The sequence below is a fragment of the Miscanthus floridulus genome, chromosome 16, assembly GCF_019320115.1.
Source record: "Miscanthus floridulus cultivar M001 chromosome 16, ASM1932011v1, whole genome shotgun sequence".
NCBI classification, from domain to species: Eukaryota; Viridiplantae; Streptophyta; class Magnoliopsida; order Poales; family Poaceae; genus Miscanthus; species Miscanthus floridulus.
In genome coordinates, this window is record NC_089595.1 from 50,074,262 (window position 1) to 50,087,057 (window position 12,796).

Below are 12,796 nucleotides of genomic sequence, written 5' to 3' on the forward strand. Positions count from 1 at the left end.
TTGTCTCCGATGTTGATCGCCGGTCCAGTAGAATGTTGGCCGTAGTTGGAGCAGAGAATTCACAGAGAGTCTTGTTGGCCATGGCTTCAAAAACTAGTGTTAAGCTCCGCCTTGTGTGGTTGTCTTCCGATTCTAAAGCTAGAAATTTCTTGAGTTTAGCCTTAGTCTTCCTGAGTAGTGCTTTTGGATATAAAAGTAGTTTGTTGGAAGTTTGTCGAAAGGTCAAAACCGGTCATACATTACCCTATAAAAGATATAAAAGTAGACAAAACAAGGGTAATCCTGCATGAGCAGGGGTGAATGGTTTCCTCGATCACATCAATAAGTACAAGTTTATCAATATTCGTTTTTACCTAGCTACCTTCCCCGACAACGGCGCTAGAAATACTTATTGGTATTTATTAACTTGTCACTTGTTTAAGTAGCCACCTAATGTTGTTGACATTTCTTAATATCACTTTTGCTAAGTTGTCATTCCTAGCTATGATGCCAGAAATACTGATTGGTACTACCTAGCATCTTTACTAGAATGATACTAAGAAGTACTTTAGTATTATATTGTGACTAGAAAGAATATATATATATATATATAATTTACCATTGTAGCATTTCACCCGGGAGTATTTCAGGTTTCGTTATTTATATTTTTACCACAGGGAAGGACAGGTAGTTGGAATATATTGATAACTTATACTTTCGATGGAGAAATAAACCATAACCATCACTCTACTCACAATAGGGGTAAGTCAAGAGATAAATATATATGAATGATAAATGATAAATAATATTGATCACTCAGAGCACTCCTTTCTATGGCATTAGCATTGCTAAGTAGAAATTAGAGGAATAATTCCTAAGTCATTCTTAATTACAAGTCAAAGCATACGTTGATTAGTGCAATTACACTTAGTAGTCATGGCTAAGATCAACTTCATATCTACACATAAGGGGTATTACTAAGGAAGATCAAGAACAGATCATGTCTTCCTTCGTAACTAGATTCTACTTGTCCTATATTCGGGGAGTGGACTACAAAGGACTCAACGGGAGTGTCACATCCGCGATCTACCACATGACCCATAATATAGGGTGTATTCGCAGGTAAACAATGTATAAGCACCATGCTTACACAATGTTGATCACTCACCCCATGTACATTGGAGCGAGTGCTATACGAACCTATGCTTAAATATAATGATAATCTAGCTATACTAAGCATATAATCAAAGTAAACGATGAACATGATAACTAGGAACATGAATAATATTAAGAATAATGTCGAATCAATTGTAGCAAACATATGAATAATGAAAGATACAAAAGAGGATATAAGGGGCTATACCAAGCCATGCTTCTTGACAAGATCAAGAATCCAAGTGAAGCTTGCCTCCCTCTAGATCTAGCCTTGCTAGCTATGTCCTAAAATATGGTGGAGCTCTGAGGATGATCAGGGTTTCATGACCTCTTAAATGATTAGGGTTATTGATGCCCCGGGGGTGGCAGGGGCTGATATATATAGGGCTAGCGTCAATCATGAGCCCTCAGATCAAACTGACTTGAAAGAACGGCGTAGATATAAACCCTAAGGCGGTGGAGAACTGACGTAGCAACGCAGGGGCTGACAGGTGGGCATAGGGGCCGGTTGGCCTGCAGGTGGGGCGGCTACCTCTCGCCCTCTACTTTGGTGGTTTGCCTCCTGTAGTCCTCTGGAACCTTATGCAGTTATTTTCATTGCAGATAATTATGATTAAATCTACCATTTGGGTCCACCTTGACGGATTTCTGAATAAACCCTGCTGAAAACACAGATTCACCAAAAATCATGGAATTTGTTAGTTTGAACCCCTAAACCTATGTTGGTGATCATTTTATGCCCTTATACAAACAATACTGACAGTTCATAATGGTTGTTAACTACCATCAACAGTAGCTGGCACCGGCAGGGGCATGAGGAGGCTGCCCGGGTGCAGGTGCTCCGACTTGTACCGTTGGCAGGTGGCGCACGCCCGGATGTGGTCCTAAACCAAACAATGCATGTTGGCGAAGTGGACGTCGCGGCGGAGGCGATGGACGCTGCGCTGGACTCCCTCATGCTCATCGTCGTGGATGGAGCCAGGATTTCCGACAACAGAGGTGAGATCGGTGGGACATAGAGGTGAGAGGCGAAGGCCACCATGCTGTCGACTAGCGACCACAGTGCCGACCATAGGGCCACGAGGGCAGGGTCCGTGATTTGTGCTTGGCGGAGATGCTCGATGTAGTCGAACCGGGGGGGGGGGGGGTCGGAGACAGCCAACACCACGCCCTCAGTGACACCCTCATCGGTGCCGCTGGAAGGAGCGCACGCGATGGCGCCCGGGGCGGAGGTGGTGGAGGCACGGCGTACTGTTCCCGCAGCTCGAGCTTGCACGCCAAACTCATGGCCGCAGCTAGGGATTGGGGGTTGTGCACCTCAACGTCAAAGCTGAGCGGCAGCTAGAGTCCTGCGGTGAAGAGTTGGACCCGCTAGTCCTCGTCGAGGCGCCCGGCGCGCGGAAGGAGCGCCTGGAAGCGATTCTGGTAACAGTTATATCTGTCATTAACAGCTCGAGTGCTCTTGTGGGACGTCTTACGGTCACGAGGCATCTACAGAGAGGCAATTAATTTATAATAAAGTGAAATAAGCATAAAATTTTATCAAATGACAAGACTGAGGTAGTAAGCACGAAGCAAGTGAAGCAAAAGATGCTAAAACGACCATTACTAACTAGACTTGCGTCCTACAGTCAACACGGCTTTCTAATTCTGTAGATGCCTCATGACCGTGAGATTGCCCGCAAGAGCACCGGAGGAGTTGCCCCTTGCAAGAAGGTGCGCGTTGAGGAGGTTCCAAAGGAGCATGAGATCGCCCCTACTGGTGTTTAGTCTGAGCAAGCATCGCACACACCACCACAAGTTGTGCCGCCCCCTACTATGGGATGGACCAAGGAGAAATACACTAAGCTAGCAAACAACGTGTCTGAATCCCACACCCGACTAATGGGGTTGCTACAGGCCTACTACTCTGACATGGAGACAGCTGTGGAATATTTCTGCGAGGAGAACAAGCATCCTCTCGAGGACACCTATTGGAAGTCTAGGGTGTGCATCTCCGTCTGGGATGAAGCTAAGAGAGCTTTTCGGGTGTACTCGGTCTACAACCATAGGGTTAGTCATGCCACTATGGAAGAAAGCATAGATGATGCAGGTTTTGAAGCCTACATAGGTCTCCGCGCTCGACGTTTTGGGGATATGATGGAGGATCAATTCCAGTTCTTTCCTCGCTATCACCATGAACTAGGATGGGCAATGATGAAGCCTGAAGGTATGGACCCAACTACTGTAGTGATGGTCAACTCTGCCCATGAGCTGATGAAGCGGAATGAGCGGCTTGAGGAAGAGCTGAAGGCACAAAAGGAGGTTCGCAAGCGAAGCCAAAAGATGGCGGATGACTATAGAGAGAGCCTCAAGATGCCAAGGATGTATGAGAAGCTTCCCCGAGACCCTCTACCATAGGAATATGAGTCCCTTTTTATGTAATATAAGACGCTAGTAGCGTGAGACAAGTTGAGTCGAGTCTAGTGTGTAATTGTGAACTTTGGTGTGCTTAGTGGTTTGTGCTTATGTTTGAGTTGGAGTTTTTGTAATGCTTGTTGTGAGTTTGTGGGCATGTCCACAAGTCCCATAGATAAGGATCATAAGTTTAAGATTGATGAATAAATATTTTGAGTTGGTTATATCTGTTCTCTTAGTTCTGTTTTCCATACCAGTCTATCTTTATCATAATGCTCATTTAATTCTGTATCACCAAAGATTATGAAATTGTTATGGGAAATAGTAGACTATTGTATCTTTCTCTGACCGCAAGAATCATCTTTTTATCTGTTCTGGTTTGTGAGATATAACTGTTAGAAGTTGGAGTTTCTGCGCTGTCTGAGCAGTCTCTGTTGCTCTCTGGTACTCGAGAGTTATCTTTATTTTTCCGCTATGCTTATGTAAAGACTATGTGATGGATATTATTTGTGATGTAATAAACACCTGTGATGGTACCTTTTGTAATTTGTCGGCTTATGTGTGTGACTAATCTCTGGGCGCACGTAAAATTTATGCATTCAATTTTATCCTTAAAATTGGGTGTGACAAAAACCGGCTATCACGGGAAGGAAGCCAGCGGCCGAACGGCCGTCAACCTCCCACTCCTATCATATCCGGTCACTCCCCCACGGATGTGACATACCACATGACTAGGAAGGAAAAGTACTCCTATAACAGATGCTAACATATCCTTAACAATAGTATCTAATCTTAGAGATAAGGAAATACCTTATCTAATGAGGTATGATAAATCATAAAGCTAAGTTAAATGCTTAATGCTCTCCTTCTGCCCTAGTTCAGGCCTTGACCCAATCCCTCTGTAGCATGCTCTAGTGTATATGATATGTAAGAGGTCAATGTTTAATTTTTTTGCTCATAATGGTCTGTAAGCAACTAATATTTAAACTAATTGGATCATGTGGTAGTTTGTTAAATAATTGGCTATTGCTAGACATTCTGAAGGCTTATTTTTCCTTATTCCTTTGTTAACACTAAATCCTTTCCAGTTGTCTGCAATTTAGCATGGAATGGTGCACTAGAGAGAGGGTTGCTATTATTTGTGTGGCATAATCTTCATGACAGCCTACTTTATGATATTACTTCATAATAACTGCACAAGACAGGAATTCTGCAGGCTGATGATGTTGCAACCCCAGTAGTATCAAATGTATTTGATGGTAGTGGAGAATTAATCGCTGGAGTTGCAAGTGTTGAAACAGTTGTAAGATTTTTACAGCAGTACAGTACAGTATTGTACGGTTACCTTGCAAAAAAAAAAGTTCGGTTTATTAATTATAGATTTATTTGGATGTGGGCAGGAAAATTTTATTACTCCGAGCTGGATATATCGCTTCCGTCATCATATCACTAATGCACCACTTGTAATGCTTGATGCGAATTTACCTCCTGAGTCACTTAAAGCAGTTTGCATAAGTAAGTTGTTCCACCTCAAATTTTGTAGGGTTAAAATTATATGCACTAAAAATTTCCTGATAAATTCTTTACTGATGATGACATTGAAGGTCATGATTGAATCTTGATTTATTTTAAGTTCCATTTGAGTAAAACTAATGATTGAGTGTTTTGCTTGTAAAATTTCTGTCAGAAAATGTTTAGAATGCATGCTGCTTCTTTTCTTTGTTTTTAATCATCTATAATTACAATTACAATTCCCTAAACTTGTATACTTTGGATTCAAGTTGTAGTAAATTATATAGACCGGAACTCATTGGAATACTTTGTAGGGTGACCTATGCCAGCCTTATTATGTATGATGGATAAGTCTGGCTGGTCTGGCTCTTTGTGGGGTTGCTGGCTGTTGCTGCCACAAGGATAGCATCTAGGACAGCATCTTAGAGGACAACATCTTAGCATCTTAGACTAACATCTTAGACTAGCATCTTGGCATATGCTTGGCTGGCTAGCAGCCTATAAATATGTATTCCCCAACTCCTCAGATTGGCATGGCATTTGTGTGAGAAATAAACCAGAAAATTATCCCAACTCCTAGTGTCATCCTCTCTTGATGAGAGTAAGAATTCTGCTACTACCAAGAGTAAGAATTTAGCGACTAACAACTGGTATCAGAGCCGTACTATCCTAGTAGCCTGAGCATCTCTTGCTCATCTCCTTTCCCAGCCGCGCAACAGCCCCAGTTGGGAGCAGCAGCAGCTCCGGCCGCTCCTGCTCACTCCTCTCCCTCAGCGCAGACGAGCAGCAGCTCGTCCGAAGCAGCCCTCTCCCCACGCAGCAGGCCCCCGGTAGCGCGTCATGTCCGTAGGGCAGTCTCAGCACTCGGTCGCCTCGAGCACGCGGCGTCGGCAGGAGGCCGAACTTGCCACGGCAGAGGAACGTGAGCGAGCGGCGGCAGAGACCGCTGCGGCGGCGATAAGGGCGTCGAGGCTGGTAGCGCCGGAGCTAGCAGCAGCTAGAGCGGAGGCGGAAGCAGCGGCGGCCGCGGATGCATCGCGTGCGGCAGTAGCAGAGGTCGAGGCTTTGCGCGGCAGCATCAGCAGCTCCGTTTCTGCTGACGACAGCGCCAACGCGGACCTCGAGCTGCTAGGGAGGGAGGCAACGCGAGCGCGGGAGGCGCAGTGGGCAGCCACGCACGCCCACGAGTGCGGCGGCAGCCCAGACAGGCGTGGACACGCCGGCGGCGCTCCTGGAGGAGGCGCGCATGGCGGCGGCGCTCTTGGAGGAGGCGCGCACGGCGGTGGCGCTCCTGGAGGAGGCGCGCACGGCGTCGGTGGCGGATGGGTCGATGGAGAGCGTGGCCTTCACAGGCAGCGTGGCTCTCTCCCCGGATCAGTACCGTGGTTACCACGGGCTCCAGGCTGTTGTCAGGGACGTCAGCCCCGGCGGTGGGTGGCCTACCCTCACTAAGACCAACTATGTCGAGTGGGCTGCGGTGATGAGGGTAAAGCTCCAGGTGCGGCACAAGTGGGAGGCAGTCCGGTACGGCGACGTCGACTATGACCTAGATCGACGGGCGCTGGATGCCCTCATCGCTGCAGTCCTGCCCGAGATGCAGTTCTCGCTTACCAACAAGCGGACTGCCAAGGAGGCTTGGGACGCCATCGCTACGGCACGCATCGACAGCGACCGCGCCCGCAAATCCACACTGCAGGCACTTCATAAGGAGTGGGAGAACCTGGCCTTCAAGCCAGGTGAGGACGTTGATGACTTTGCTCTCCGTCTCAACACTTTGTTGTAGAAGATGGTGCAGTTCGGCGATGACACCTACGGTGAGGAGAGAGCTGTCGAAAAGCTCTTCCGCTGCGTCCTCGAGAAGTACAAGCAGATGGCTCGCTCGATCGAGTATTTGCTGGATCTCTCCACGATGTCGATCGAGGAGGCAATAGGTCACCTCAAGGTCGTCGACAGCGATGAGCCACAGTCTCTCTCGTGGCCCATCACCACTGCCGGGAAGCTCCTTCTCACTCGGGAGCAGTGGCTTGCCAGCCAAGGTGACCGGAAGAAGGGGGAGCCTTCTTCCGCGACAGGCGGCCACAAGCGTGGCAAGCTGCACAAGGCGCGCAGAGACGCCTAGGCCGGGGCGCGAGGACATGCCGAGGGTGATGCCCGCGGAGGCGCCCAGGGTGGCGCCGCCGGTAGGAAATGACACCTACCGCAACTACAGCCATCTTGGCCATTGGGCCAAGGACTGTCGACAGCAACGACGCGGCCAGGCCCACGTCGCACAGGCGGAGGAGGAGGAGCCGGCTCTGTTCATGGCACATGCAAGCATCGAGCTACCTCCAGCGGCACCGGCCGCAGCGGCTCTCCTCCACCTTGACGAGCCAAAAGCACATGCCCTCCTCGGCGACGGCTCCAGCAACGACAAGACTGACGGGTAGTGCCTCGACACCGGCGCCACCCATCACATGACCGGTCGACGGGAGTTCTTCACCGAGCTTGACTCTAGCGTCCGAGGCTCCGTCAAGTTTGGGGATGCCTCTAGCATGGAGATCAAGGGCGTCGGCTCTGTCATCTTCACCGTCGTGTCTGGTGAGCACATGTTGCTCACCGGAGTCTACTACATCCCCACGTTGAGAAACTCTATCATCAGTTTGGGATAGCTAGATGAGAACGGTTCGCGCGTGGTGGTTGAGGATGGAGTCATGAGGATCTGGGATCACCGTCGTCGCCTTCTTGCCAAGGTATCCTGAAGCGCAAATCGACTCTACGTCCTTAACGTGCAGGTGGCACAACCCCTCTGTCTCGCTGCTCGTCGGGACGACGAGGCATGGCAGTGGCACGAGCGCTTCGGGCACCTTCACTTCGAGGCCCTGAAGCGGCTTAGTGCCACCGAGATGGTGCGAGGCCTGCCATGCCTCGACCATGTGGAGCAGCTCTGCGATGTCTGCGTGTTGACGAAGCAGAGGCGACTCCCCTTTCCCTAGCGGGCGAGCTTTTGAGCCAAGGAGAGGCTCGAGCTTGTGCACGGGGACTTGTGTGGCCCGGTGACACCGGCCACACCGGGAGGACGATGCTACTTCCTGCTGCTCGTCGACGACCTGTCCCGCTACATGTGGGTGATGGTCCTCGGCAGCAAGGGAGAGGCTACGGACGCCATCAGGCGCACATAGGCTGCTGCGGAGGCGGAGTGCGGCCGCAAGCTGCGCGTGCTGCGCACCGACAACGGCGGTGAATTCACGATGGCTGAATTCGCGTCGTACTGCGCTTATGAGGGCATTCAGCGCCACTACTCCGTGCCGTACAGCCCGCAGCAGAACGGCGTCGTCGAGCGGTGCAACCAGACTGTTGTGGGGATGGCTCGGGCCCTTCTCAAGCAGAGGGGGATGCCGGCTGTCTTCTGGGGAGAGGCGGTGGTGTCGGCCGTCTACATCCTTAACCGCTCGCCTACCAAGGCGCTCAACGGTAGGATGCCGTACGAGACTTGGCATGGGCGTAAGCCGGCGGTCTCCCACTTGCGGGTCTTCGGCTGCTTCATGTTTGCCAAGGAGCTTGGCCACATCAACAAGCTCGATGACAGGAGCACTCCGGGAGTGTTCATCGGCTACGTGGAGGGCTCGAAGGCCTACCGCATCCTCGACCCGAAGACACAGCGTGTGCGCACAGCGCACGACATTGTGTTCGACGAAGGGCGAGGATGGGCGTGGGACAAGGCAGTGGACGATGGCTCGGCTCCAACGTACGACGACTTCACTATCGAGTACGTCCACTTCGAGGGAGCTGAGGGAGTAGGCAGCTCTTCTTCGATGAGCGCGTCTACCCCAGTCCCCAAGCCTCCACCGACCCCGGTGCCATCTACTCCGACAGCACCACGCTCTCCAGCTAGGACCCCGGCTGCGATGAGTTCTTCGTCGGCTCCACCACAGCTGGCACCGCCACGCACTCCAGCACCGGCAGTCACCTCTTCGGGCATGTCTACTCCAACACCAGCTCGTGTCGAGCACAGCCCGGTTGAGCTCGCTACTCCGCTCTGTCACGACGAGGAGCGCATCGATGCGTACCACGACGGCGAGCCATTGCAGTACCGTACGATGGAGAACCTTCTTGGTGACCAGCCGGTGCCGGGACTGGTGCCTCACGACCTGGAGGCGTAGTTGCACCTTGCGTGTGACGACGGCGAGCCTCGGTCGTTTGCAGAGGCCGAGAGACCCGCGGCATGGCGCGCTGCGATGCAATTGGAGATGGATGCGGTTGAGAAGAACCGCACCTGGGAGCTTGCTGACCTTCCTCGTGGTCACCGCGCGATCACCCTTAAGTGGGTGTACAAGCTGAAGAGGGATGAAGCCGGCGTCATCGTCAAGCACAAGGCTCACTTGGTGGCACGAGGTTTCGTGTAGCAGGAGGGGGTCGACTTCGACGACGCCTTTGGTCCCGTGGCACGGATGGAGTCCGTGCGACTCCTCGTTGCGCTAGCCGCCTAGGAGGGCTGGCATGTTCATCACATGGACGTCAAGTCAGCGTTCATTAACGGCGACTTGAAGGAGGAGGTCTACGTGCACCAGCCGCTAGGATTTGTGATCCCCGGCAAAGAGGGCAAGGTGCTCCGCCTACGCAAGGCCCTCTATGGCTTGCGGTAGGCACCGAGGGCGTGGAATGCCAAGTTGGATTCCACGCTAAAGGGGACGGGCTTTGAGCAAAGCCCGCACGAGGCGGCCATTTACCGACGGGGCAGTGGAGGAAATGCTCTGCTGGTGGGTGTCTACGTCGACGACTTGGTGATCACCGGCACCAAGGATGCGGAGGTGGTGGCATTTATGGAAGAGATGAAGGCCACCTTCTAGATGAGTGACCTGGGGCCTCTCTCCTTCTACATGGGAATCGAGGTGCACCAGGATGACTCCGGGATCACGCTTCGACAGACCGCCTACGCCAAGCGCGTTGTTGAGCTAGCTGGGCTCACCGACTGCAACCCAGCTCTCACTCCGATGGAGGAGAGGCTGAAGCTGAGCCGTGACAGCACGACGGAGGTGGACGCTACGCAGTATCGGCGTCTTGTGGGGAGCCTTCGCTACCTCGCCCATACACGGCCGGACTTGGCATTCTCCGTCGGCTACGTTAGTCGGTTCATGCAGCGACCGATGACGGAGCACCAGCAGGCTGTGAAGAGGATCATCCGCTACGTTGCGGGGACTCTCGACCACGGCCTCTACTACCCTAGGTGCCCTGGGGCGGCACACTTCGTCGGATATAGCGACAGCGACCACGCCGGCGACATCGACACCAGCAAGAGCACGAGCGGGATCCTCTTCTTCCTCGGCAAGTGCCTCGTTAGCTGGCAGTCGGTCAAGCAGCAGGTGGTGGCCCTGTCCAGCTGCGAGGCCGAGTACATAGCGGCCTCCACCGCTTCGACTCAGGCGCTCTGGCTCACTCAACTGCTTGGTGATCTCCTCGGCAGAGACACTAGAGCGGTGGAACTCAGGGTGGACAGCAAGTCCGCTCTGGCCCTAGCAAAGAACCCCATTTTCATGAACGCAGCAAGCACATCCGGGTGAGGTACCACTTTATCTGAGGCTGTTTGGACGAAGGGAGCATCAAGACGAGCTACATCAACACCAAGGACCAGCTTACGGATCTGCTCACCAAGCCCCTTAGGAGGATCAAGTTCCTTGAGCTCTGCTCGAGGACCGGGATGGTTCAACTTTCCCACAAGACGACGCATAAGACTTAGGGGGAGAATGATGGATAAGTCTGGCTGGTCTGGTCTTTGTGGGGCTGCTGGCTGTTGCTGCCATAAAGACAGCATATTAGCATCTAGGACAGCATCTTAGAGGACAGCATCTTGGCATATGCTTGGCTGGCTAGCAGCCTATAAATATGTATCCCCAACCCCTCAGGTTGACATGTCATTTGTGTGAGAAATAAACCAGAAAATTGTTCCAACTCCTAGTGTCATCCTCTCTCGATGAGAGTAAGAATTCTGCTACTACTAAGAGTAAGAATTCAGCGACTAACAATATACACCCCTGATCTGTGTAATTTTACTACATTCAACTTTTTAAAGTATTGTTATTGCATTGCTGTGTACTCAGTATGCTACATTGACCCTCATTTCTCAATTTTTTTGACCTGAAAATACAGCTGGGGGTCTCCCCCACTGTAAGAGCTTAGCATCTGTATTCTACACTCCTAGTTATTAACACTGTACACTCACAAAAAAGGGTGTTAACACTTTATATTTTCCTTATCTTAATCATATTGATTAGGAATTGAGGACAAAAGGTTGATTGTAACACTATGTTGAGTTATTTTTCCCAGCGGCATATGAATCCGGGGTGCCTGTGTTATTTGAACCAGTCTCTGGTGAAGAGTCGAAGAATTGCACCAGTCGCAGAATATGTGAGTGTGAAAGATTAAAAACTATAGTATGCATTGTATTTGAAGTTTTAACACTTCATATAAATTTTCTGTGATGATTCAGATAACTTGCACTTCTCCCAATGAGATTGAGCTTGTTGCCATGACAAATTCATTATCCCCATCAGTGAAATATAATTTTCACAAAATAGAACAGTTCAATGAGAAAGCAGACGCTGTTGGATATTTGTTTGAAATGCTTAGCCCAGCAATGTTCTTCCTACTTGAAAAGGGCATCAAGTTGCTCATCATCACACTTGGCTCTAATGGTGTTTTTATTTGTTGCAAAGAGCACACTAACTTCATGAAAGACCAGCGCAAGTGCAAACAGACGCTTTTCTCCAGACAGCTACTTGAAAAAATGGATGGGTGTTTTCCGTTGAACAATCGTGTTAATTTGTGCGGAGAAAGCTCTTCAAGAACATGTGTTTTTCATTTACCTGCAATATCCGCCTCTGTGATAAGCCTCACAGGTGCTGGCGATTGCTTGGTTGGTGGTGTCCTTTCAGCTCTATGTGCAGGCTTCGATATCATCCAGAGCGTTGCAATTGGGGTTGCTATAGCAAAGGCATCTGTGGAATCTGAAGCCAACATACCTGATGACATTTCTGCTGCGAATATTGCAGGTCTGTTGCAGTAAGCTTCAACCAGTTTCTTTTGTAAAATTAATTCTTGAGTTTTTGAACGATTCTTGCAATGTACATTTAGCACTATAATGAATGCAACAAGGGTATTGTCTTATGCCTAAGTTTGTTGTCATATTCACTGTGTTGACCACTTGGAAGACTAGAAGTAGAAATTCAAGCCTTAGTGTTGACCGCAGTTTAGCTAAAGTGCACTTGTGATCTTAGTGTTGATGTTCAAATTTGATTAGATCCTAGATTGTACGAGAACTGCTTTATATTATTTTCTTTCAATTATTTAATACCTTAGTTATGCAATTATAACCTCTAGTGTGTATCAGCCATCATGCCTCTTTTGATATGTCTGTTTCTCTAGTACTGATTATACATTTGCGTGACGCAGATGATGCACAAAGTGTTTTGCATTCTGCTAAGGTGCTTTGGTGCAAATGAAGAATAAAAAAACTACCCCTGGTGTAATTGAAGACATTCAGCTGGTATTGTTGAAGCTATTGAACTCTGATACTGTTCCATATGACACAAGGTGGATAAGGATGAAATCATTATAATTGATGGATTTTTGGTTGTAAGATCAGACTTCAGAGGGATCACAAATCAGGAATTCTTTCAGCTCTAGCATATATTTTTCATATACATTGAAGGGTTGAAGTTTGATCCAGGGAGCAAATTCTGTTGTAATTTTGAGTCATTACATACTAGCACAAGGCGCG

At 49.6% G+C, this 12,796-nt stretch overlaps 1 pseudogene; it reads left to right on the forward strand.

The window, feature by feature from the left end:
- Window positions 1-3,018: 3,018 nt before the first annotated feature.
- On the forward strand, window positions 3,019-12,534 carry LOC136510668 (pseudouridine kinase-like; annotated as a pseudogene).
- Window positions 12,535-12,796: the final 262 nt, after the last annotated feature.